Source organism: Desmodus rotundus, chromosome 8 (assembly GCF_022682495.2).
Source record: "Desmodus rotundus isolate HL8 chromosome 8, HLdesRot8A.1, whole genome shotgun sequence".
NCBI classification, from domain to species: Eukaryota; Metazoa; Chordata; class Mammalia; order Chiroptera; family Phyllostomidae; genus Desmodus; species Desmodus rotundus.
Genome location: NC_071394.1, coordinates 115,407,124 through 115,431,240, shown reverse-complemented (window position 1 = coordinate 115,431,240; position 24,117 = coordinate 115,407,124). Strand labels below are relative to the sequence as shown.

General features: G+C 37.1%; 1 protein-coding gene across 2 annotated transcripts in view; it reads right to left on the bottom strand.

The window, feature by feature from the left end:
* RARB (retinoic acid receptor beta) overlaps positions 1–24,117 on the bottom strand; it is a 650,193-nt gene that overhangs the window by 432,868 nt on the left and 193,208 nt on the right. The window contains exon 3 of one of the 2 annotated variants that reach the window (XM_053930256.1): positions 23,334–23,387. The gene's annotated coding sequence lies outside the window, so the exon portion shown is untranslated. Of the gene's footprint in view, positions 1–1,472; positions 1,493–23,333; positions 23,388–24,117 lie in introns of those variants that run through there. The other variant, XM_024566225.3, reaches the window with a different exon arrangement.

The following is a 24,117-nucleotide window of genomic DNA, read 5'->3' as shown; positions in this document are numbered from 1 at the left end:
GAAAGTAAACATAAAGGTTTAGTTGAATTCAGAATAATCTAATGTTCTAATAGTGGTGGGTTAATCACTTATAAATCTAATATGAAGGTTAAAGACAAGAGTAGTAAAAATAAGTACAATAATTTTGTAGTGGATACACAAGATAAAAGATAAATTGCGATATTAAAAACATAAAGCTTGGATAAATACAATAAAAATGCAGAGCTTTAGAATGTGTTTGAACTTAAGGTGTCATCTGCTTAAAACAGACTGTTAAAAATATAAGATGTGTCATATAAGTCTCATATACATAAATGATAAAGAAAAAGGAATTGAAGCATACCATTAAAAAAGTCATCAAATTACAAAGGAAGAGAGCAAGAGAAGAAGAAAGAAACAAAGGAATTATAAGGTAGAAACCTCCCTCCAAAAAACCCCCAATTAATAAAATGGCAATAAGTCCAAACCTATTCATGATTATATGTAAATGGACTAGATTCTCCAAAAGACAGTGTGGCTGAAAGGATAAAAATCAAGACCTAACAATATACTGCTGACAGGAAATTCACTTTAGCTTTAAGAACTCAGAGATTGAAAATGAAGTGATGGAAAAAGATATTTCAAGCAAATGGAAACAAAAAGAAGGCTGAAGTAGCTATAGTTATATTAGACAAAATATAAGACTTTAAGAAAAGACCATTATACAAAACAAAGAAGGTCACTATCTACGATTATAAAGGGGCCAATCCAACAGAGGATATAACATTTGTGAATATTTATGCACCCAGTACAGGAGCATAAACATATAAAGCAAACATTAACAGAGCTAAAAGGTGAAACAGATAGTCATAGAATAGTAGTAGGGAACTTCAATACCCCACTATCAACATTCAGTCAGAAAATCAATATTGCAATATTGGACTTCAATGACATGTTAGTTCAAATGAACTTAACAGACATTTACAGAACATTTTATCCAAAAGTTCAGAACATACATTCTTCTCCAGCACACACAGAACACTCTCCAGGACAGATTATATGTTAGGCAACAAGATAAGTCTTAGTACAGGGGTGTCAAACTCATTTTCACGGGGGGCCACATCAGTCTCGTGGTTGCCTTCAAAGGGCTGAATGTAATTTTAGGACTGTATAAATGTAACTACTCCTTAACTAGGGGCAAGGAGCTCAGTGCTGCTGCTGGGTAGAAACAAGATGCTGGCCGGATAAAACAAGGTGGAGGGCTGGATTCAGCCTGCGGGCCTTGTGTTTGCCACCTGTATCTTAGTAAAATCAAGAAGATTAAATCAGCTCTTCTGACCACAACAGTATGAAACCAGAAATCAATTATAAGCAGTAAACAGGAGAAACCACAAATACATATAGATTAAACAACATTCTACTGAATAATTAAAGGGTCAAAAAGAAATCAAAAGAAAAATAGACAAAAATGTCTTGAGACAAATGAAAATGAAAAGGAAACATCCAAAACTTACGGGACCCATCAAAGCAGTCCTAAGAGGGAAGTTCACATCAGTAAATGCCTGCATTAAGAAAAAAAGAAGTTGGTATAAACAAAGAAATAACAAATATCAGGTGTAAATAAATATAATAGAGACTAACATGACAATGGAAAAGACCAGTAAAACTAAGAGCTGGCTTAGTGAAAAGATAAAACAGACACATCATTACATAGACTCACCAAGGAAAAAAAGAGAGGACTCAAATAAATCAAATCAGAAATAAAAGAGGGAATGTTATAACTGATAACCATAGAAATATAAAAATCATGAGACTTCTAGGGAGAATTATATGTCAACGAATTGGGCAAACTAGAAGAAACGCATACATAAATGCCTAGAACCACGCAACCTACCAAGACTGAATCATGAAGAAATAGAAAATCTGAATAGACCAATTACTGGTAAGAAGATTGAAAAATTCCCAACAAAAGATATAGCAGATTGTTTTGCTGAGGAATTTTTCCAAATATTTAAAGAATTAACACACATCCTTCTGAAACTCTTCCAAAAAATAGAAGGAAATGTCTCCAAACTCATAAGCTACCTTTACAATGATACCTTCACCAGACGAAAATGCCAAAAAAAAGAATAGAGGCTAACATTCCTGATGAATATAGATATAGAAATCCTCAACAAAATATTAGCAAGCCAAACTCAACAAAACACTAAAAGGATAATACACTATGATCAAGTGAGATTTACTCCAAGGATACCAGAATGGTTCAACATGTACAAATCAATCAACGTGATTCACCACATAACAAAATTAAGGATAAAATTATACAATAATCTCAATAGATGCAGGAAAAACATTTGACAAAATGCAACATCTATTTATGATTAAAAAAAAACCCTCTCAGCAAAGTGGGTTTGGAAGGAATGTACCTCAACATGATAGAGGACATACAGGTCAAGCCTACAGCCAACATCATCCTTAACAGAGAAAACCTGAAACCTTCTTCTCTAAGATCAGGAATAATGGAAGGATGCCCACTCTCAACACTTTCATTCAACATAATACTGGGCATCCTAGCTGGAAAAATTGGGCAAGAAATTAAATAAATATAAAGCATCCAAATCAGAAAGGAAGAATTGTGTATATTTGCAGATGATATGTTATATATAGAAAGCTCTAAAGGGTACCAAAAAACTTAGAACAAACAAGTTCAATAAAGTGCCAGGATTCATATCAATATACAATATCAGTAGCATTTCTAGACACTAATAAACCATTAAAAAGAGAAGTTTAAAAACTATCCCATTTACAATTGCATTGAAAAGAATGAAACATTTAGGAATAAGATTTTCCCAGGAGGTAAAGGACTTGTACACTTAAAGCTATAAGATATTGATGAAAGAAACTGAAGAACACACAAATCAATGAAAAGATATTCCTTATTCAGGGATTAGAAGAATTAACATTGTTAAAGTGTCCATTCTTACCACCCTAAGCAATGTATCTCCATTAAAATGCTATTTCCATTAAAATTCCAATACCATTTTTTACATAAAATAGAACAAACAATCCTAAAGATTTATATAGACTCACAAAAGACCCTAAATAGCTAAGGCAATCATGAGAAAGAAGAACAAAGCTGGAGTCATCACAGTTTCTGATTTCAGACTGTATTACAAAGTTATAGTAATTAAAGCAGTGTGGTATTGACATTAAAAAAAGACACATAGATCAATAGAACAGAATAGAGAGTTCCCAGAATAAACCCATTCATATATGGTCATATGATGAAATACTCCTCAGCAGTAAAAAAGAACAAACTACTGGAACACACGCCACCATGGATAAATCTACAACATATATACAAAGTGCTAGATTCATTTATATAAAATTTTAGAACAGACAAATTTAACCTATAACATTAGAAACAAGAACAGTTGTTGCCTTGGAATGGGGAGGAAACAAGATTTACCAAATTGAGAGAACTTTCTGGAAGTGTAAAAACATGTCTTGATAGGAATATTATTTGTATACATGTACGAATATGCATGCATGGGTCAAAACTCATCAAATTATATATGTAAGATCTGTGTTTTTTACTGTGTGTACATGGTACCATGATTGATAGAAGTATAAAGAATGTTGCTTCAAAACATTTGGTTTATAAGAAATAGTTTCACAAAGTAGAAAAAAAACATTCCATTTGAGAAGCATATTACTGTATTTTTCGGACTATAAGATGCATGCCCCCCCCCCAATTTGGGAGGAAAATGGGGGTGCGTCTTATAGTCCGAATGTAGCTTACCTGGCTTGCTGGGGGTGGTCAGGGGTGGGGGGGGCAGCGGTGGAGACGGTTTTTTTCCCCCTATTTTCCTCCTCTAAAACCTAGGTGCATCTTATGGTCCAGTGCATCTTATAGTCCGAAAAATACAGTAATTATCAATATTTCCTCTGAGCACATAGGGAAGAACAATATAATTCTTCTTAGGCCTAACGTACAGTTGGCTCCTTATAGAGGACACACAGTCAATGACCAACAGAAATTGCTCTTTTTCCACACAAATATCTAAAAGACTGAGAGAAGCAAAGATGAGATATGGTGTCCTTGCTTACCATGATGTCCATCTACAGCTGCCCTCCTATAGATGTGTTCTGGAAATCCCGCCCTCAGAACCTCTGCCTCCTGAGTCACGCTGTCATGCATAAGATAACTTCCTGTTTCTCAAGGAGGACTGAGGGTCTCTTGTTCTCCCACATCCTAACTGGTTTGACTTGAATAAAAACTTTAGTGGCTTAGTAGGTTTGGGGAACACCTCCTTTAATTAAAAAGAAAACAACCTTAAAAGATTTAATTCATTGCAAGACCTTCACAAAGACTTTAACATGTAAATGTTCAGGGTGACTCCAAAAATGGGAATATACTAAGAAAACTTTTCAAACCTACTTCAGCATAGAGTCCTTTATTCACTACAAATCTCGGCAATGAGTTGTTTCGTGGAAAACACGCTTGAGACATTTTAGGGCAGAGTAAAGCTTGGTGTGCACTTGAGACCTCAAGGGAAGAAAAGTACATGTGGGCACATTTGGGTCCGAAAAAGACATAGAACTCTGGTAATTGGAATTAGGCATATACGTCATATACAATACCCCCAACTTTAAAAATTAACTGCTGCTATAGATACTACTGAGTGTTTGATTTATGGGCTTGTTAATTTCACTGAGGGCTTAAATCCTTAGAGTATTGATTTATCCTAATAAATTTTTTGAGAATACAAAGCAATAAACTATATCTGAATTAATTTTTAAAAATGAACTTTGATGACCTGATGCTGAGGGGGGGCTTTCCTGCACCCTCTTTCAGACGTCTAAGGGCACAATCAAATAAACAACTCGCTGGTCTACACACCAAAGTAAGAAGTAATTTATCCGTTCACTACTCATAGTCATCAGTCAGTGGTTAGACCTGGAATTAGAATTTTGCATGCCAGCTCTTCTACAGGAAGCTCCCAAGTTCATGCTTTCTCTCTTGCCAAGTAATTCCTAAACAGTGTGTTGATATAATACCGTATCAGATGATTCTACAACAAATGTCATAGTGATTTGATTGTCTAGTTGTGTTTGAGGCCAATTCTCTCACTAAATGATCTATACCTTTTATTCCCATCCTCCATACAGAGGGTTCTTAGCAATTAGCAGAGTTCCAGTGAAATATTTCCCCTCCCTATAATGCAGTAATGGTCAAGAGAAATTGGGGCAAACATTTTTCCCATCTACTTTAATAAGTGCACATCCAAGTAGGTACAAGCAGGGTAGATGTGCAGGCTTGCCCCAGGCTCAGCATCCATCTTTCTGCTGCTTTCCCACCTCCAGACTGACAGCTAAATTACTGCACAGAAAAGGTTTCTGTGGGCTGTAACCATAATGCTGCCACTGAAACTAGTTTGTTGGCTACAGAATAAACAGAGATGGAAGGACGATTTTCATTAACGGAGAAAGATGGGGTATAGGAGAGGAGAGCTGGATCTTCGTGGGAAAACAAGCTTAGCAAACTGTAGGACAAAACAGGAGGCAACACACTCTAATTGAGTTGTAATTTGCTTGTCGAATGGCAGGCACTTGCTGAATCCTTGGAAAAACCCCCACATCTGCATCTGAGATGATATGATACTTTTTTTGTGCCTAGTGGTTAAAAACGGTGGAGGTATTTACCTATAAATGGAATTGAAATTATAGCAATAAAGAGAGGGAGTCAACAGTGTTTCAAAACAGAATGGACATACTATTTTCAGGAAAATGAGCCTTGTTTGCTGAAGCATTATCAGACTATAGGACTGAAACTAACATTGAGGAATAGGGGTGAATCAAACCCATATTTAGTAAACTGGTTGGCAAATGTGTACAAGCAACTACACTCCATGTATGAGATGAGATGGAATTCTGGACTCAATGACCCTACAGTGTAAATTAGGGAAAGGAAAGACACGTTCAAATACATACTAGGGTACGAGAGTTGGGTTGATGATCATCATATTTCCCTTGGCGTCCACTCCCTCTCCCATTGCCAGTAGTACAGTAAACACGATAGGCCCTTCATATACACTTACTGAATAAATTATTGAATTATTTTTTTAAAGAAGGGAGGAAGTAATTATAGCCCTAAGAAAATTACAGATATGAGTGGCAGGCTTCCAAGGATGAAGGATTTGGGTTGGAAGGGTCAAAGATGACTTTATAAAGATATGTATATGATTTGAGCTTTAATATTTATAAATATGTGGAGGTTCAGAATGACAGCGAGGAAGGGCAAAGAACAGTATTGACAGAGAAGTGGAGAATTCCTAGGGATTAACAGGGAATAGCAGTGGTATTCTTAATTCTCAGTAGCTATTGTCCCAGCTAAAGTGAAACTTGTCCAGGCTATTGTTCTGATTTTCAGTATCTGATGAGGAAGCAAACACTGCTTGTAGCTACCTATCTAACTGCAAGTCAAGTCAGGTCTTACTAGGACTTGGTAAATGGTTGTGGATCAAGGTATTCTTTTTTAAAATGTCAGAAAAACACTTATGAAAAGAAAACACCATTTTTTTTGTTAGCAGGTTTCCATTCTGATAAATTATGAACTAAAAACATTTTAATTTCATCCCTGGTAATAAGTTAAACCTGGCATTAGCTAAACCAGTAATTTAATTCCAGGCTTGATTCAGTAGCTGACATATTGCCTGACACATAATGGGTGAGTGAGAAATATTTGCTGAATGAATACCAGAAGTCAAGATTTTGTCAAATACTGAGGAATAGATTAGTGTATAGAATACATTTCCTTTGTTAATCTTGTTTCACTCTCAACTTAAAACTTGAAAATCTAAATACTCTATGAATGATAAGAAAGTCTAATCACAAGGTTGCTGATGAAAATAAATCACAATTGTTTCCCACTTCTGCTCCATACATTGAAATCCTGGTTTCTAACTTGTCAAGGTCACTTACAGGCATTATTTTAGCCAGGCTACTTGATTGTTTTCAACATCTACTGTCCCATTGGATTTTCAGTTACAGGAACTACACTCACATTATTTACTGCAAAGTGAATTACTACTTGCTCTTCCAAAGTACTTTGAAGAAATATTCACAGAAAGGGGTCAGATGAGTTTGGAAAATGCTACGTACCCTGAGCTTTCTCTTGGAAGTCCACTTTGCAAGTAACACATCTAAGGTTCTGAAAAGCCCTGCAGTGAAGAAACACAATTACCTTTGTTTAACCTAGTGTTTTTTAAACTAGTATGACCATGGAACCTACTTCAAATGGCCTTCACTCTCTTTCAGAACATGTGTTCTCAGGTGGATTCTTGGAACAACCTCCTGAGATAAAGATTAAAAATCTGATGAGCTGAGTGGTATTTTAAACTTGAGTGATCACCCACACTGAAAGAGGGGAAAAAATGTCAGCCCCTTTTGGCACCTTTGGTCCCGCATTCTCACCTAGCATCAGTCCTCATGCCCCTTTATAATGTGCATACTTTCTCTGCTTCATTAGAGACCTCAGGCGTTTCCTTTCTATCACTCCTAGATCATTCGAGATATGTCCATCATTTGCCTGGTTCCTATAGGTATGTGACTTTGGAATTCTTGTCCTGGAGTCTCTTAATTATTTAGTAGTTCCTACCACTCTTTTAGGAGAAAGGAACAATAGTATTCAAAAGACAGGGAAAAGGTCATCATAGTAGACCCTCACATCTTTGGGGAATATGTAACGAGTCCTCCAGTGGATGCCTAAAACTGCAGGTAGTACTGAACCTTATATATGCTATGTTTTTTCCTACACATACATACTTATGATAAAGTTTAATGTCTAAATTAGGCACAGTAAGAGAGTAGACACAATAAGTGGTAGTAAACTAGAGAAATTATAAAAATATACTGTGATAGAAGTTATATAAATGTACTCTCTCTCTCAAAATACATTATCTTACGGCACTCGCCCTTCTTGTGATGACGTGAGATGATGCAATCCCATGAGAGGAAGGGAGGTGAGTGACGTAGGCATTGTGACCTGGCATTAGGCTACTCTTGTCCTTCTGACGACATGTCAAAAGAGGATCAAAACTGGCATGAATTTCTTTTTCCCTCTTCACAATTTCATGGATAGAAGATTTGTTCTTACCAGAGATCTAACAACCTCAGAAAATGATTTTTCTTTCCTTATTAAGTTGATAAGTTTTAACTTTTCACTTAAAGGAAGCACTTTATGGCTTCTTGGAGTATCTGAATTGGCAGCAACACTATTCTAGCGTTTGGGGGCACTGGTAAGTAAAACAAGAACACGAGCACTGAGATATCATGACAGTTGATCTGAGAATCAAGATGGCTACTAAGCAACTAACCGGGGTCATGAACACAGCATCGACATGCTTGACAGAGGGATGATTTGTGTCCTGGCTGGAATGGAGTAAAGCAACGTGAAATTTCATCATGCTACTCAAAACGGTGCACAATTTAAAACTTATGATTTGTTTAATTATGGTATTTCCCATTTAATATTTTGGGACTGCAGTTGTCAGCAAACTATGGAAAGCAAAACCATGGATAAGGGAAGACTGCTGTGCAGGGTGAAACTCCCTTTTTAAGGCAAGTAACCAGATGGGGGAAGGTATTTGCAAACAGCTCTGACGAGGGATTAATACCCAAAATATGTAAAGAACTCACAACTCAACACTGAACAAACAAACAGTCCAATTAAAAAATGGGTAGAGGACCTCAACAGATACTTCTGTCAAGGAAACATACAAATGGCCAACAGATACATGAAAATATTCTCAACTTTACTATCTATTAGGGAAATGCAAATCAAGATTATAATGAGATACCACCTCACACCTGTTAGAATGGTTATTATGTACAAGACAGGTACCATATTTTTTGGACTAAAAGATACACTTTCGCCCCCACCAAATTTGGGAGGAAAATGGGTGAGTGTGTTATAGTCCAAATGTAGCTTACATTTACATTGGTGAAATATTGTGTTATTTATGTTATTAAATATTTTACCACATTTTTTGCTTCAAAATTTTTTCCCCTATTTTCCTCCTCTAAAACCTAGGTGCATCTTATGGTCTGAAAAATACGGTAATAACAAGAGCTGGAGAGGTTGTGGAGAAAAAGAAACCCTCATTTACTGCTGGTGGGAATGTAAACTGGTACAGCCACAGTGCAAAACAGTATGGAGATTCCTCACAAAGTTAATAATAGTTACCATATGACCCATATAATAATAGAGTTAATAATAGAGTTACCATAATCCCTCCTCTGTATATGTACCCCTTAAAATTGAAGACATTTATTCTTAAAGATATATGCACCCCTATGTTACAGCATTATTTATGGTGGTCAAGACACGGAAACAACCAAAGTATCCTTTGATACATAATTAGATGAAGAAGATGTGGAATGTAAATACAATGGAATCTACTCAGCCGTAAGAAAAGATGAAGTATTGCCATTTGTGACAACATGGATGAATCTTGAGAATATCATGCTAAGTGAAATAAGTTGAACAGAAAACATTACGACTATATGATTTCACTCGTATATGGGTTATAAACTGAAAGCAACAAATGAACAAACAAGACCAACATATAAGAATGTTGGTCTTGTCTTTCTCATAGACATAGACAAGAGTATGGTGCTTACCAGAGAGAAGGGAGGTGGGGGCAGTAAAGCGTGAAGGGGGTCAGATATATGGTGACGGAAGATTTGACTTTGGGTGGGGGGCACAATGCAATATACAGATAATGTATCATAGAATTTGATACTTGAAACCTATAAATCTTATTAACCAATGTCACCCCAATAAATTGAATTAAAGAAAGATGAAACTTCCTTTTTAAATCCTATGAGTAATTTCTGTACCTGCTGAACTTCCTAAAAAAAAAGTGCCTATATCAGCATGTTGGCCTCCAAATGATATTTGACCCATTCTTTGCATTTGCAAATCCATAATCCTCTTAAAATAACACAGAAAACTTGGAATGTTACAAAACATCGTAACTATGAAGTGTTTAAGTCAGCTCCGCAGGGATGGATCCTTACTTCTGCACGGGATCATCCTTTATTTCACACTTCAGACTTTTTTTAGGCTCACACTCCAATGACGGGCTGTTCTGCTGGTCTACGGGGCTCCAGAGTGAACTCTCTCGTTTACCAACAAATGGCACTGGGTCTTCACAGCACAAGGCCTTCCTAAGGAAGCCCTCGGCTCTCCAGGATGGGTCCTTACCTCCTCTTTTTCAAAAATATCATGCGTATTCTTCCGTAGTGATATGCTAAACTGGCCAGTTGTGTGATTAAAAATGTCTTCATTACTAAAACTAACTTATTTTTCTAGGTGCTATAATTAAACTTATTTCAGCTTGCAAACTTTTGAGGCAACAGGGGCACAGGGGAAGATCAGAAAACCACAAGGGGCATTTGGCAAACAACCATCAGATAGCCTTTTACCAGGAAAGGTCAACACAGAAATGGGAGTTTTTTGAGAGAACATCTAGAGGACAAAGGTAACAGAAGGACGGCTTGTCCTGTCTGTGCTTCACGTGTATTCTCCAGATAGTGTACCTCATACACGGCATGATTCACCTTGAAAATAGCAGATTCCAAGAGCATTTGAGACATCATGTCTCTTAGCTGCATGTCACGATGCAGCTAAGCATCGCTGGGAAAACTTTTTAAATTTTTGTTTCTTAACCAAAATGTCCCACGGTTTCCTTTATGTTTTATTGCCTTAGGCTAAAAAGTGAATTTCAGCACTGCCTCTCCTTATACTGTAATATCAGAGTTTCTTCTGATATTAGAAATATTTTCTAATCTGAACCTTTTATGTTTTTTAATCATGTCAGGCATTAGCATTTCCTAATTGGTTATTATTATTCCTCTAACTCAACTGGTCATATTGTCACCAAAAAGGATGCAACCTCATGGTCTGAAAGGAAGGTGAAATAACTAAAGTTGCAAAGCAGTAGCTTCCTGTTTCTATTTTCATCCTTTGGCATGAAGGAGCTTGAAGCTGAAATGCCACATGTGAGCCTGTCACTTAGGTCAGGCAAGGCCCTTGGGTTATTCCGTGTTGGTTTGGGTACAGAGGAAAAGGCACATTGCTTGATTTGCCAGTGTAGGTCTGCTTCGGCAAAGCCTCAGATCAGTATATCCGAAGTAACATGATATATATTTTCCATTTTATAGCCAAAATAAAGTGTTTGTAACTACCAAAACCAGTAACACCCTCTGTCCTTCCTGGTGTGATTCAAGCTTTGGGGTGGAATTGCCTGCTGATTGCTCTCATCCATTCACGCTACAAATATTATCCCCTAATGGGCCAGTTACTCTTCTGGGTGCCACGGAAACAGCAGTGAACAGATAAAAATTCTAGCTGGCGTGGAGCTTCCTTTAGAATGGTCACAATTCTTATATTTGAGTGACTGTTTGGTATACGTTTCTGTGAGTGACACTCAAGATTTTGAACAAACACATGGTGGACTCAGTCTGGTAAATGCCAACTTAGCAGCCCAGGGCACAGGAGTATCTCCAGTGAAACCCGTTCCAGCCAGGTTTTAAATGCTAAAACTCGCCAGTGCTGGCCTCTTCCCAAAGCTACAGCCACAAGGCAATGGAAACAACAATCCTAGTACATTGGACAAGTGAGAGCAGGAAACCACCATGGAGTTCATTTCATCTCATTCTACACGTGTAGTGACTCAGGCCCACGGAGGCTTGAAGACAAACCTCGAGGATGCAAGTTCTACAAGAAAAGGGCTCAGCCTGCCTTGTACTTACCACAGAGAATTGTCGTGAGGGTTAGATAAATGTAAAGCACTTAGAACTGGACTTGGAAATATTTTTGTGCCATATAAATATTAGCTACGGTTATTATTAATCACTACTGTAGCTTCTGTGTCCTGTATATTATTTATAGTAAGATGTTTAAGACAACAGTGGGGGGGATTGAATTGGGGGGAGATGGGGGTGGGTAGGGCAGGGGAGAGTAAGAAGGGGGAAATGGGGACAATTGTAACTGAACAACAATATAAACAAATAAATTCTTGAAGAAAAAAGATGTTTATATAATTATATCTTTATCTGAAAGATCTTTCATAATGGGATCCTGCTATATTCAGGTACATGTCGGTGCATGGACGTTTGGTGGGGAGGGGGTTCTTTTTCTGATCATTTCACATAACTCAGCATCTAGCACAGTCTTTGAAACCAATGATTTCCAGTTAAGTGTAAATTAGAAATGTTTCTTTAAGACTATTCAATTAAGACTTCAGACAAACATGACTTGCAGTCATTGTTACAGGTTTGTTTCCCCACCCTTTAAAAAAAAATCTCAAAGTCCTAATCCCCAAATGTGACCTTATTTGAAACTATGTTTATTTCAGATCATTAGTTGAGACCACGGTGGAGTAGGGTGAGCCACTAACCTAATACGCCCGGTGTTTTATAAGAAGACATAGTGTGAAAACTGACACAAGAACACCGTGTAATGGGTTAAGGCAGAGATTGCAGTTATGCGGGCTGCAAGCCGAAGATGACCAGCAGTCAGAAGCTGGAAGAGCACAAGGAAGGATTTGCCTCTGCAGCTCTCAGCGCGGCCCTGCCAACACCGTGGTTTTAGACTTCTAGCCTCCAGAACTGTGACATGGTAAATTTCTCTTCTTTTAAGCCACCTCCTTTGTAAAACTGTTCCAGTGGTCCTAGGTCACTGAGGTCACAACTCTGCCTCACTGAGTCACTATCTAGTTGGGTGACATGGGCTCCCTAAATGGAGGCCACATCACGATGTGCTCTTTATTTTGTGATTCAACATTTATGTTGGCAATATTTTCCCTTAAAGGGTTAAAACGGACTCAGCTGTTCCAGCAAAATGATACCGCATCATTCATCTAACTTTCCTTTCTTACACCTTTTCCCAAATATTTCAGATGTTCTCGAAATCTGGCAGATACATTATTATAAAAGTGTATACACAGGGAGCCTCAGGGGACTGACCCAGGGTGTCACAGAAAAATCCCACTAGATTTAGAATGCCCTTGCCATTTTATATCCGGGCAGGTAGGCCGTGAGCCACGTGGGGATTTGCGGCAGACAGGCAGACTTCAGAAGTTTCCAGAGTCCTCTTGGTGCCCTAAGAACTCTATTCAATATAAAATCATTCCTTGCTTGGTTGGAAAGACGCAGCAGATAAATTTGGTACAATATATGCCAGTTAATTCAACAAAATGTCAAACTGTCTGAGGAAGCCCTTAGAAAAGGTTTACTTTCTGTGTCACCAGGGAACTGAGTGATAGGAAGGAAAGCACATGAAAATGAGATTTTCTCTAACTTCTGTCTACAGTGAATAAATCAATGGGATTTTTCAAGACCCCTCAATATCAATGAGTTTATCTCATAAGCAGGCAAGTATTTACAGACTCCAAAAATACCTCTCTCCTGTCTTCTTTTTTTCCCTCTCCCCATTCCTGCTCAGCTGCTTCTTTTCTTTTCTTTTTCTGCCATTTGTTTTCCTTCTTCATTGCCCTTCTTCTTCTTCTTCTCTTTGCATAGCTACAGGAGGAGAGATTTGTCTGACAACTGCCATCTCCTACCTCTTAGCTTCTGAAAGCCGTGATGAGTATGGAAGTCTTCACTTTTTTTTTTTTAAAGAAGATTTAGTCTCCCTGCCCTGAACTGAGTTTAGGGTAATTGTGTATCTGCTTGAGGGCTGAGTGCAATCTCTGGCCTTTTTCATAAAGTTTATGGCCCTGGTGCCCCTTTAAAAGTCTCATGTGGCTGATGGATAGGCTCATTTCTGATACTAACCATAAAGAATTGGCCATCCTGAAGATAAGCCGCTCCTCCCCTGAGCATTCTGGGAGGTAAAGGCACACCACCATTATAGATGAGGCCTTCATTATGGATGGCGTTTCTTGCCTCAATCAGATTCATCCCGCAGCAGCCCAGACGGTGCTCTGTGCTGAGGGACTGCACCACAGGGCATGTGAACTCAGTCGGGTCCTTTTAGTTAATGGGTATCTGAGGATTGAAACACCCTCGTGGACAAGACAAAGAAAGCAACAGCTAATTCCCCATTTCCCAACTTCTGTTATTTTACTCTTCCTGTCATTAACCAAAAGAGAAGTTGGCAGACTCATAGAATCTTCATCAATCGGGAATCTGAGCCTTTGTGTTTCATCTTCAGTATTTCTCACATTTTACCTCTTTAATCTTTGTTCTTAGTTTTCATGTCAATCTATTTTTTTTTCCCTCCTCAAGCTACCTTGCAAATATCTCTTCATCAGACAAATGTGGTGATTAGTGATTTTTTCCTACTTCTCCAACTTACATGTTCTGGTTTAAAATGGCACTTATATTCTTAGAAAGAGGCAGAGATGGGAGAGAGATGGAGAGAAGGAAGTGCAGTTAAGGGAGAAAGATGGGGTGACGGGGAAGGCAGGGGACACATACTCACAAGGAGAGAGAGGGAAGAGGAGGGACTTTACATATGTTAAATGTTAATTCTTACCTAAAGTTTTAATTTTCTGGAGAAAGGAGAGTTAATTTGTCCACATCCAAAAATTGTAACATAGATGTTGCAGAAGAATTGCTATCATCTGACAGCCTATCAAATGCAGAAAGTCAGGGGAGGGAAGGAATCAAAGACCAGAAGGAAATGGCAGGGGAAGGATAGGGGAGGTAGGTTTATGACAGATTTATTCTTCATTCAAATATTTATTGAACACTTTTTATAGAACAGGTATGGTACTATGACTAGGGCTATCAGAATTAAGGCATAATCAATGCACATGAGGAATCCACATTTTAAATAATGGAAACATCAGGGCCATACATCAAATAATTATATTAAATGTCAAAATGTGATACAAGGCATTTAGAGATTTGCCAGTACCTCTGCATTCACTCCTGTCTGCTTTTCTGACCTACAGCACATCCTAAAATAGCTGTCATCAGTGTCATCAATAACATTGATGGTGCTAAGCCTACTACCTTTCAGACTTCATTCCTAACAAATAGCATTTGACCCAGTGGACAGCTTCTTCTAATTGAAACATTCTCTTCTTGTGCCTACCACCTACCACATACTCTGGTTCTTCCAACAACCTCTCCAGTCATTTCTTTTCCATCTCTTTTGCAAGCTCATCTCCTCTTGAAAATCATTACATATTGTGATTTCTCCAAGACTCTTTCCTGTGCTTACTTCTCTCCTCCATACTCTCTTGGGCAATGCCATTCAACCTCTGGCTTCCACTATCTTTAATAAACTAAGAACATTTAATTTTGTCCAGGCAGACTTCTTCCTATGCAACCCATGTGAAGTGCCTTCCTCTCCCAGATCATACCCATTCACGGTTAACCACACCCTTGCCGCGGCACTTAGTCAATGAGCACGTGTCTGTCTAAACCTGCCAGTGTGTCTTCAGTGTTTAACATCGTGTCTAGCACGTGGGAAGGGGTTCACCATTTGCTCAGCTGTTGCCTGGAATTGGGGCGGGGCTTGTGGGGAAGGTGGGTAGCATCATTCCACATACGGGGCTGCTGGTCACTCTGCCTGGCCTGCTGAATACAGGATATATGACCAAACAAGTGAGTTGGGATAGTTCATTAATAGAACTACTTTTCAGATGGTAATCTCTTAATTTTGAGAGGTTTCAATAAGATGGCGAAAAAGAAGTATATATGGGATTTAACATACGTGATTTTATTTTTTTTCTCTTTTTCTATACTATCAGAATTTTCTACATTGTATACATACTACTTTTATAATTGGGGATTTTAAAAAATTAAGGGGTTTTTTTTGAAGTCTGCTTTATATATTGATAGGGCAAGAGAGAGGGCACATGCACATATAGGGTAGTGCCGTGAGAAAGAGGAACGTGAATTACTAACAGGAGTTCTAGGAGTTGGAATTCTAGGAGTTAGAACATACTTTTCGTCAGTAAATAGTACTGTTCAAATTGCTTTTGTTTCTAAGTGACTTTTAGGAAAGAATAAAGCAAAGAAAAATTATTTATTCAAATGGCCTGTCTCTCCTGATTTTTAAGAATGAGCAAAGAAAAGTATTTGGAGATAATAAATATGATAGCAATATATGCTCTTCTGAATTATAACTCAGACTATAATCTTTACTGATGCGTGCTAGACACTGATGTTCTAGTCAACCAATCCAAACCATTAAAATAAACAACCCCTTGTGAAAATGAAAATTGAATATTACATCAGAGAAATCAAAAACATGTTTATTCAAAGGCAATTTGTCTGTTATCTGACAGCCTTGGAAAACAACAGGGATATTACATCTCGCACAATGAATGACAACAGGGATATTACATCTCTTAAAGTGAGAGGCAGCAGCTTGTTTAGACACTACAGTAATACGGAAACCACGGGTCATTCAGGACAAAACCCTGCTTATTCTATATGCAGGCACTGTCTGATTGCTCATCGCTTGTATTCTGTTGGGGGTAGGAGAAGAGCACATTTCTACACTAGTTAATGGACCACAGAGGAAAGCAGTACTAAAATCTTCCTTTGTTGGTAAAAGACAGTGATTCTATAGTGCAATCTCAAGGGCCAAAGTGTTAAAATCATGAGGTGTGCCTAATAACCATGAGATCCTCCTTCTCCAGGGTCAGAGCCAATAGCCACCAAGGCCTTCCATCCATGAGGTTTCCCACTGAGGTTTTCTTTATATGTTTGGCTGGGTATGTAAGCTGTCCACATCCTGGATTCTCAGATATGGTACTAAACATCATCTATGCATTCTGATAAGCACACATTTACTTAAGGAACTTTTGGTCTCTGCCCACTGTGGTTAGGAAAGCAGCCATGAACTCTGGTCCTGCTCATGTCTATGTCTTGGTCATGGTTGTTACATGATCATGAGCAGAGCACTAGAAAACTTCACTAGAATATGTGGCACAGCTAGGGAAATGCTTCTGTGGTGCTTGAGTCAGTAAAACATTATCAACACTATTTATAGCTACTGTTGCTTGTGTGCTTCAGAGATTTCATTTATTTTATGACATTAGTTTAACATCATTCCTTGGATATAAAAGTATATTCAGATTTCTTTTTAAATGGGCTGTCTAGAGGGAAAGCATGGTTATTAAGCCAATAACTAGTTCTTAATGCCAATATTTCAGCATTAAAGTTTCATTAAAGCACTATTTGGTGTAGAAAGAAATTATATGCAAACCAGGTGAATCTCAGATTCTTAGCAAGGGGTTTTAATAAATAAAATAATAAAAGAGATTTCACAGCAATGCAGGCGTAAACTCCAGAAATGGGAAAAGGAAAAAAGAAGTTCTAGAATAGTACTTAAAATCAAGTAACCGATTTATGCTCGCCTATATTCTCCAACTAAACGAACCTCAGTGATCATGATGTTTGATCAGTGCCTTTGTAGTTAACAGCCTCAGTGGGTAAAGCATTTCATTTCTGAGGCCTGGGAAGGCTGACCCGCAGGAAACTGGTCTGCAGTCCAATTTGTGGACCTGGGAGTGTGGTTGGTTAGAGAGAGGCAGAGCTCTGTCACTTTCCAGCTGTGTGGTCTCAGAACCTCAGTGTTCGAACACATAATTTGGGAAAACGTTTTCTTGTAGTACAAGAAATAATGATATATAAAGGTGCTAGTTTTCTCCTCTGTGTCTTACGTTCATTCAATAATAGCAGATGGAAAGCAGGATGGCAGCTATTGAGGGGGAAGTTAGGTGTGGCGGGATTGAACTGGAAGGAAAAAGGACTCGCGCCCAGGGACAACAGTGTGGTGGTGGCCAGGGGGCCGGAGGGTATAAGGGGACTAAATGTTAATGGAAAGAAATACAATAAAGATAAAAAAGAAGAGCAGTGGGCAAAGCTGTCTTTTTTTACAGATGCTATTTTCTCCCCTCTTGAAACAATTAGCTGCAGGATCCATAAACATCCCTGGGTAATGTTACAAGGATGTTTCAGTGAGCACTAAGCAGAAGAACCCTGTCCCCCTTTTTTGATAACCTGCAACTAAATGTAAAAAAAAAAACCCAAAAACCAACCCTAAAAATAATGCTGTTTTCCATTGCTGATGACATGGACATTGGCAAGGATATTGAAGCTGTACATCAAAAAGATATTTTGGAGATAAGTCAGCATAAGAATAAAATAGAGCTCTTGAGCTCTCATGAAATTGAGAGATCTCTTTTGTATCTAAGTATATATTTATGAGAATATTTCAACAGAAATAGAGAAAAAATGAAAATCCATTGCCATTATATTACTATTTTGTTGAAACGGCAATCTTATAATGAAATCTAAAATTCCAGCTCTCATATCCTAAAGTGGGTGCCTGCTTGCTTTAATCTTGGTTACCGTTATATTGCTAAAGCAATCATTGAAATTAGCTTTGGCATTTTACAAAAAGGCAAGCTCGGTTTCCCCTTCCTCCTCCTCCTTCCTTTTCACATTTCCATCTCTCTACTCTCTGTCTGCCCCTGACAACAACAAAAGCTCAAGAATACCCAACTGCAACCGGAAAAGGGGAGATTATAATTTAGCATTTGGTAATCACAGTCTTCCCTAACTGAGTCTTCCTAAGTCACAGAGGAATTGTTCATTCTGGTTCAGCTGACCTAAACCACATGCCCTGCGATGACTTCTTAGTGATGTGAGGTAAAAAGAGTTACCAGTGCTTCTCTTAGCTTGAAGTAGGGTCTGCAATGTGACTCTGTACAAGGCCCCACCCTTCCACGGTCTATGTTTCCTCATTTGCCAAACAAGTATCTTGAACCAAATGGTCTGCAGATCCCCATAGTGCCAAGGTTTTTTGACTGCTATAGTCTTTAAGTTGTTCTTTGAACTTCAGCATGAATTTTGCCTAACAAGGCAAACAACTTTCATTCTTATTGCTTTTGTTTAGATCAGCATGTGTTTTTGTGTATTTTACTTGAATAAATGTGTTTACAATGACAAGTTATAATGCTCTAAAAGTGATAAATCAGCTTCACTTAACTCAAATAAATGATGAATTATAAACACAAAAAGGATGAAAACAAAACAGTGTGATTAGATGGGGTGGCCTGAGGATGGCCCTGTGTCTCAGGACTGATCTCAGAACTGGTCTTTTCTTGGGGGAAAAAAAAAAAAGCTATCCAAGATAGAAAACCATGAAGCAACCTCTCTTATCAGGAGAATCCAAAGTTTGGAAGACAATTGAAAGTAGAATAAAATCATTTCCTTACTGTAGGATTTAATATGATTTAAATCATCACTGTTACAACCACTGCTGTGGATCTTATTTGCTGGGAAAACGTGTCTAACTATGAAGATGGTGTGTTACATTTTCAGAATCAACTCCGGACTACTGACGTGCTGATAATCTTGATTATTCCCTATCCCTAAGAAACTATCCCTAAGAAGCCATTTTGAAAATTATCCTAATTTACACGGCTCTTGTCTTGTTATCTAAAAAACCAAAGGAAAGTTTGTGAGTTGCATATCCTAAGTCTCTTCATTTCTAGTGTTGAAATTGTGTGTTTTTAAGAATCTTTGAGATATAACTCATATTCAATAAAGTTCACCCATTTAAAGCGTGCAATTCCATGGCTGTAGTATATTCACAGAGATGTGCAACCACCAACATGACCTAATTTTAGAACATTTTTATTTCCCAGGAAGAAATCCCATACCCATTAGTAGTAACTCCTTATCTTCCCCTTCCCAGGCCCAGTCCTAGGCAACCCATAATCTACTTTCTGTTTTGATATTTACATATCTTAAACATTTTATAGAAATGGAATAACATGTTCTTTGGGACTGGCTACTTTCATTTAAGTCATGTTTTAGCCAGGTTATACTATGCATTAGTATGTCATTTCTTTTTACTATAGTAATAGTTCATTATAAGGATAAAGCACATTTTATTTATCCTTCATCATTGGCAAAAAATCTGGGTTGTTTCCACACTTTGGATATGATGGATAATGCTGCTATAAATATGTGTATACAAATTCTGAGCAGATATCTCTTCTCATTTCTCTTGGGTATATGCCTAGGAGTGGAATTCCTTGAAGACAGGCATTTTTAACGAACACCTCATTTCCAGGTTGTACATCAAAACCTAAGGCTGCAGTCTGGTAGCACAAGAATAAGAGGGACCCTGTGTCTACTATTTTTACTGTCCTACTTTCACTTTTCTGTCGTTTTGCATGTTAGTGTGCTAATTATATATTCCAAAATGAAATGAAAAAGTTAAAAGCACCTATAACCAGAACATATTAAAAATGATTGAGGACAAAATACATAACCTACCCACTCTTCAAATTCCAAACCCAGAGACAAGAATTTTTTAAAACTGTAGTGTTGGTTTTTTTTAACAAAAACAAGATTTATTTAACAAGTTTTCTATTTTATTTGTTTTCTGTTAGAAACAAAGCACAATGGACATCTTAAACATGTATCTCATGAACTTGAATAATCTCATAAGTATATTCTGAGAAACTGGGCAATTGGGTCATACAATGCCTATGATTGGAATTTTAATAGATATTGACAATCTCACTCCAAGAAAAATTATTCCACTTCACATCCCCACCCATAAGGAAAGAGAGTGCAGATGTCCCCATAGCCTCACAGTTGCTCAATATTATCAATTCTAAAACCACAAAATACATTTTTACATGCACTTAAGTGCTAGAACAATTTAACAATTATAGTACTTGGTAGAATTAGTATAACTGAATAATTGAAAAACTGAAAAAAATTTAAATTTTATTTACCGGCCTTTGATATTTCTTGACTATTTCTCTGGCTACATTTTGCTTGCCATTTTGTTTTGATATTTCTTGAAGAATACCCAGTACATGTTATTTATCTATTTCTACAGTAAATTATTTACATTTTTCTTATGAATACCTCTACATGTATATGGTCCATATTCGTTGACAAAAATGCTTTAGCTTTGTCTTTTACCATAAAGACATTTTGCATTTTTATGTTGTCTTTTTTTTCTTCACTACTTTTTGACTATACCATTATTTTCCTATGAAGTTGAAATGCCGCTTTTATCCTGTATTAAATCTCTGTATTTAGATTTCTTTCTAGATCCTATTCTGTTCCACTGATCTCCTCATTTCTAAGGCAGTGCAAAACATTTTAATTACTTAAGTTTTATTAAAATATGCACTGCCATATCAGATTGGACAAGTTTTTCATTTTCAAACAATGTCGCAACTACATTCACATATTGGGTTGGCCAAAAAGTTCATTTCTGTAAAATAAAATACTCATTTTCACCAATAGCTTTATTGATTTGGATATTTCAAGTCTGTGAGTAATCTCCTGCTATTGGCTTCTAGTGGGTAGAGGCTGGGGTGCAGCTGAACATTATCCAGTGCATAAGAGAGCCCTCCAGCAAAGCATTACTTGGCCAAAATGTCAACAGTACCAAGAAACTTCACAAACCACTTTTGAAATGTTCAGTCAGTCACAGGACCTTCTCTGTACACTGTGAAAATCGCGTTTTGTTTTTTGTGTGTATGTTTGAGTTGCCTTTCAACTCAAACATACCTTTTCTTAGGTATGTTTTCATACATTTTCACCTTTCTTAAGTATAATATGCCAAAATAATTAAGCATAATATGCCAAAAATGTTGCATATTTTCTTCCATCTTCAATATTAAATGCACACAAATTCACCAATTTTGATGATTTTTTTAAACTTTTTAAAATTGATGTTCAAATACAGTTGTCTCTGTTTTCCCACCACCACTTTCCCCCGCCCTATCAACACCCACCTCCCACCCTTAATCCCACCCTCCCTTGGCTCCGTCTATGGGTCCCTCATTCATGTTCATTTATGTCCCTTGACCTTCTTTCCCACATTATTTTCCTCTCCCCAGCCCTCTGCTTACTGTCAGTTTGTTGTTGATTTCAATGTCTCTGGCTATATTTTACTTGTCATTTTGTTTTGTTAATTAGGTTCCACTTATAGGTGAGAGCATATGGTAGTTGCTTTTCACTGCCTGGCTTATTTCACTTAGCATAATGCTCTCCAGTTCCACCCATGTTGTCGCGAAGGTTAGGAGCTCCTTCTTTCTTTCTGCTGTGTAGTATTCCATTGTGTACAGGTACCATAGTTTATTGATCCACTCATTTGCCAGTGGGCACCTAGGGTGCTTCCAGCACTTGGCTATTGCAAATTGTGCTGTTGTGAATTTGATAATTTTTGAAATGCACATTGATATCACAGCAGTCATGATGTAATTTAACAAAATTGTTTTGAATGATGTTAAAGACAACTAAGCACTACTAGAGCCATTGTACAGGAAAAAATAAATGAACTATTTGGCCAACCCAATATTTATGATCACAAATGAATAAAACAACTTGACTCAATTTTCCTGTCTAAATTGTATGCCATAGTTTAGTATAAAATGCTTTGATTTCTGGAATATAAACTAAATGAATCAATATATTGGTATTAAACTATAATAAAAATTAATGGAATGATTTCAATTTACATTTAAATTTGGATGAAAAGCTAGCTCCTAATTAAGAAAAAGCAGCAACAACAGAACAAAACAGAAGGAAGCTGTGTTCAAATCTCAAAATATTCAGTTGAATGTATAACTACACCAAGTAGGAAGAAAATAAGGTTATCAAGTCATTAAAAAAAATACATTAAATTACAAAGGAATTAGAGAAAGCAATAAAGTTATTTGGAACTACTAAAGGAATTCTGTTTTTAAAATAACCAATTGAACTTCTCCAATAGGTTCACTTGATGATTAAATTAAGATATGATTATAATATGAGAAATTTATACTTTAGATGTATTATATTATTTCCTTATTTTTTTCCTAGTACACTTTAACAAGTAATTTGCTATTCTTAGTATATTCTTATCTTCCCAATAAAAAAGTATAATGAATAATGGAGGAAATGATGGGTAAATGAAATTTTATTTTCACTATAATTAGATTTCCCATCTCAAAAAATCTCCCATCTTCTTAAATCACTATGAATTAAACTATAGTGTTCCCTTTATTGCAAAAGTGCCACGCCAAGGGTGTTCATCTTCCCTCAGGATACCTCAGGAGCATTTTGGCATAGTCATGTCTACCCAATTTTTACAAACAATATGAAAACAGGACTTTTAATGGCAACTACATGATATAATTCTTTGTCTTATTAAGGTAGCAAGAGATTTGGTCAATTTTTCCTTGCTCAAGTGCTTCATCTACTCAAGTACAAAAATTCTGCATTTTTCCCCACAGCTGATAATGGAAACTCAAACCCAGCTCTTTTCTGTCTATACCCAGGATATTCATTACATTTATTGTTCGAATCTCTTTACTCACCAGGTATGGTGGTCCTTGGGCAAATCACTTCATCTCTGCAGTGCTCTGTTTTACCTGTAAAATGAGGAGCTGGGTTAGACAACCTATCAAATTCCTTTGAATTCTAACATTCTGTCACTGTATTTAACATAGGCACTCACTTTTCTTAGTATTATTTTATTTCAATAACTACCAGTCATGGGGAAATATGTTTTCAAGAAACCTACAATTTAAATTTTTCCATTTATCATTTTTAATGGAACGTGGTCTTCATAGACAACCCACTTTTCTTGTTGGTTCGCTATACCCTCAAGGGAATAATCACAGGAAACCACCATAGTTTCGTAACTCAATCTAAAAAGAAATCGCTCATTAGAAATTATAGCAAACTGATTCTTGGGAACAAAGATTTTCTTCCCTGATTTCAAGTTTGTTTTCTCCAAACAGTACTTGTTTGGTTCCCATACTATTATTTATGTTCTCATTTGTACCTTGTTGACTAGCTTTTGTAAAGAGCATCGCCTTCGATTTCTCTTTAGAAGGCTCATATCCTAGAAGTTTCCAGTTCCTCTAAATTTCTCTAAGTGTATACATCAGTATGGTTTGTTTGAGGGGTAGAAACTCTATACTCAAAGCCTCAGGAATTAAACCAAGCAATTCCACTTTTAGGAGTGTTCTCTAAGGAAACAGTTAAAATTAAGAAAAAGGGTCAGCATCCCACTATTTATAAAAGTGAAAAACTGGAAACAACTGAAACGGACACAATAGCGGCTCGGTTAAGAGGCAACAATGGCATTATATGCAG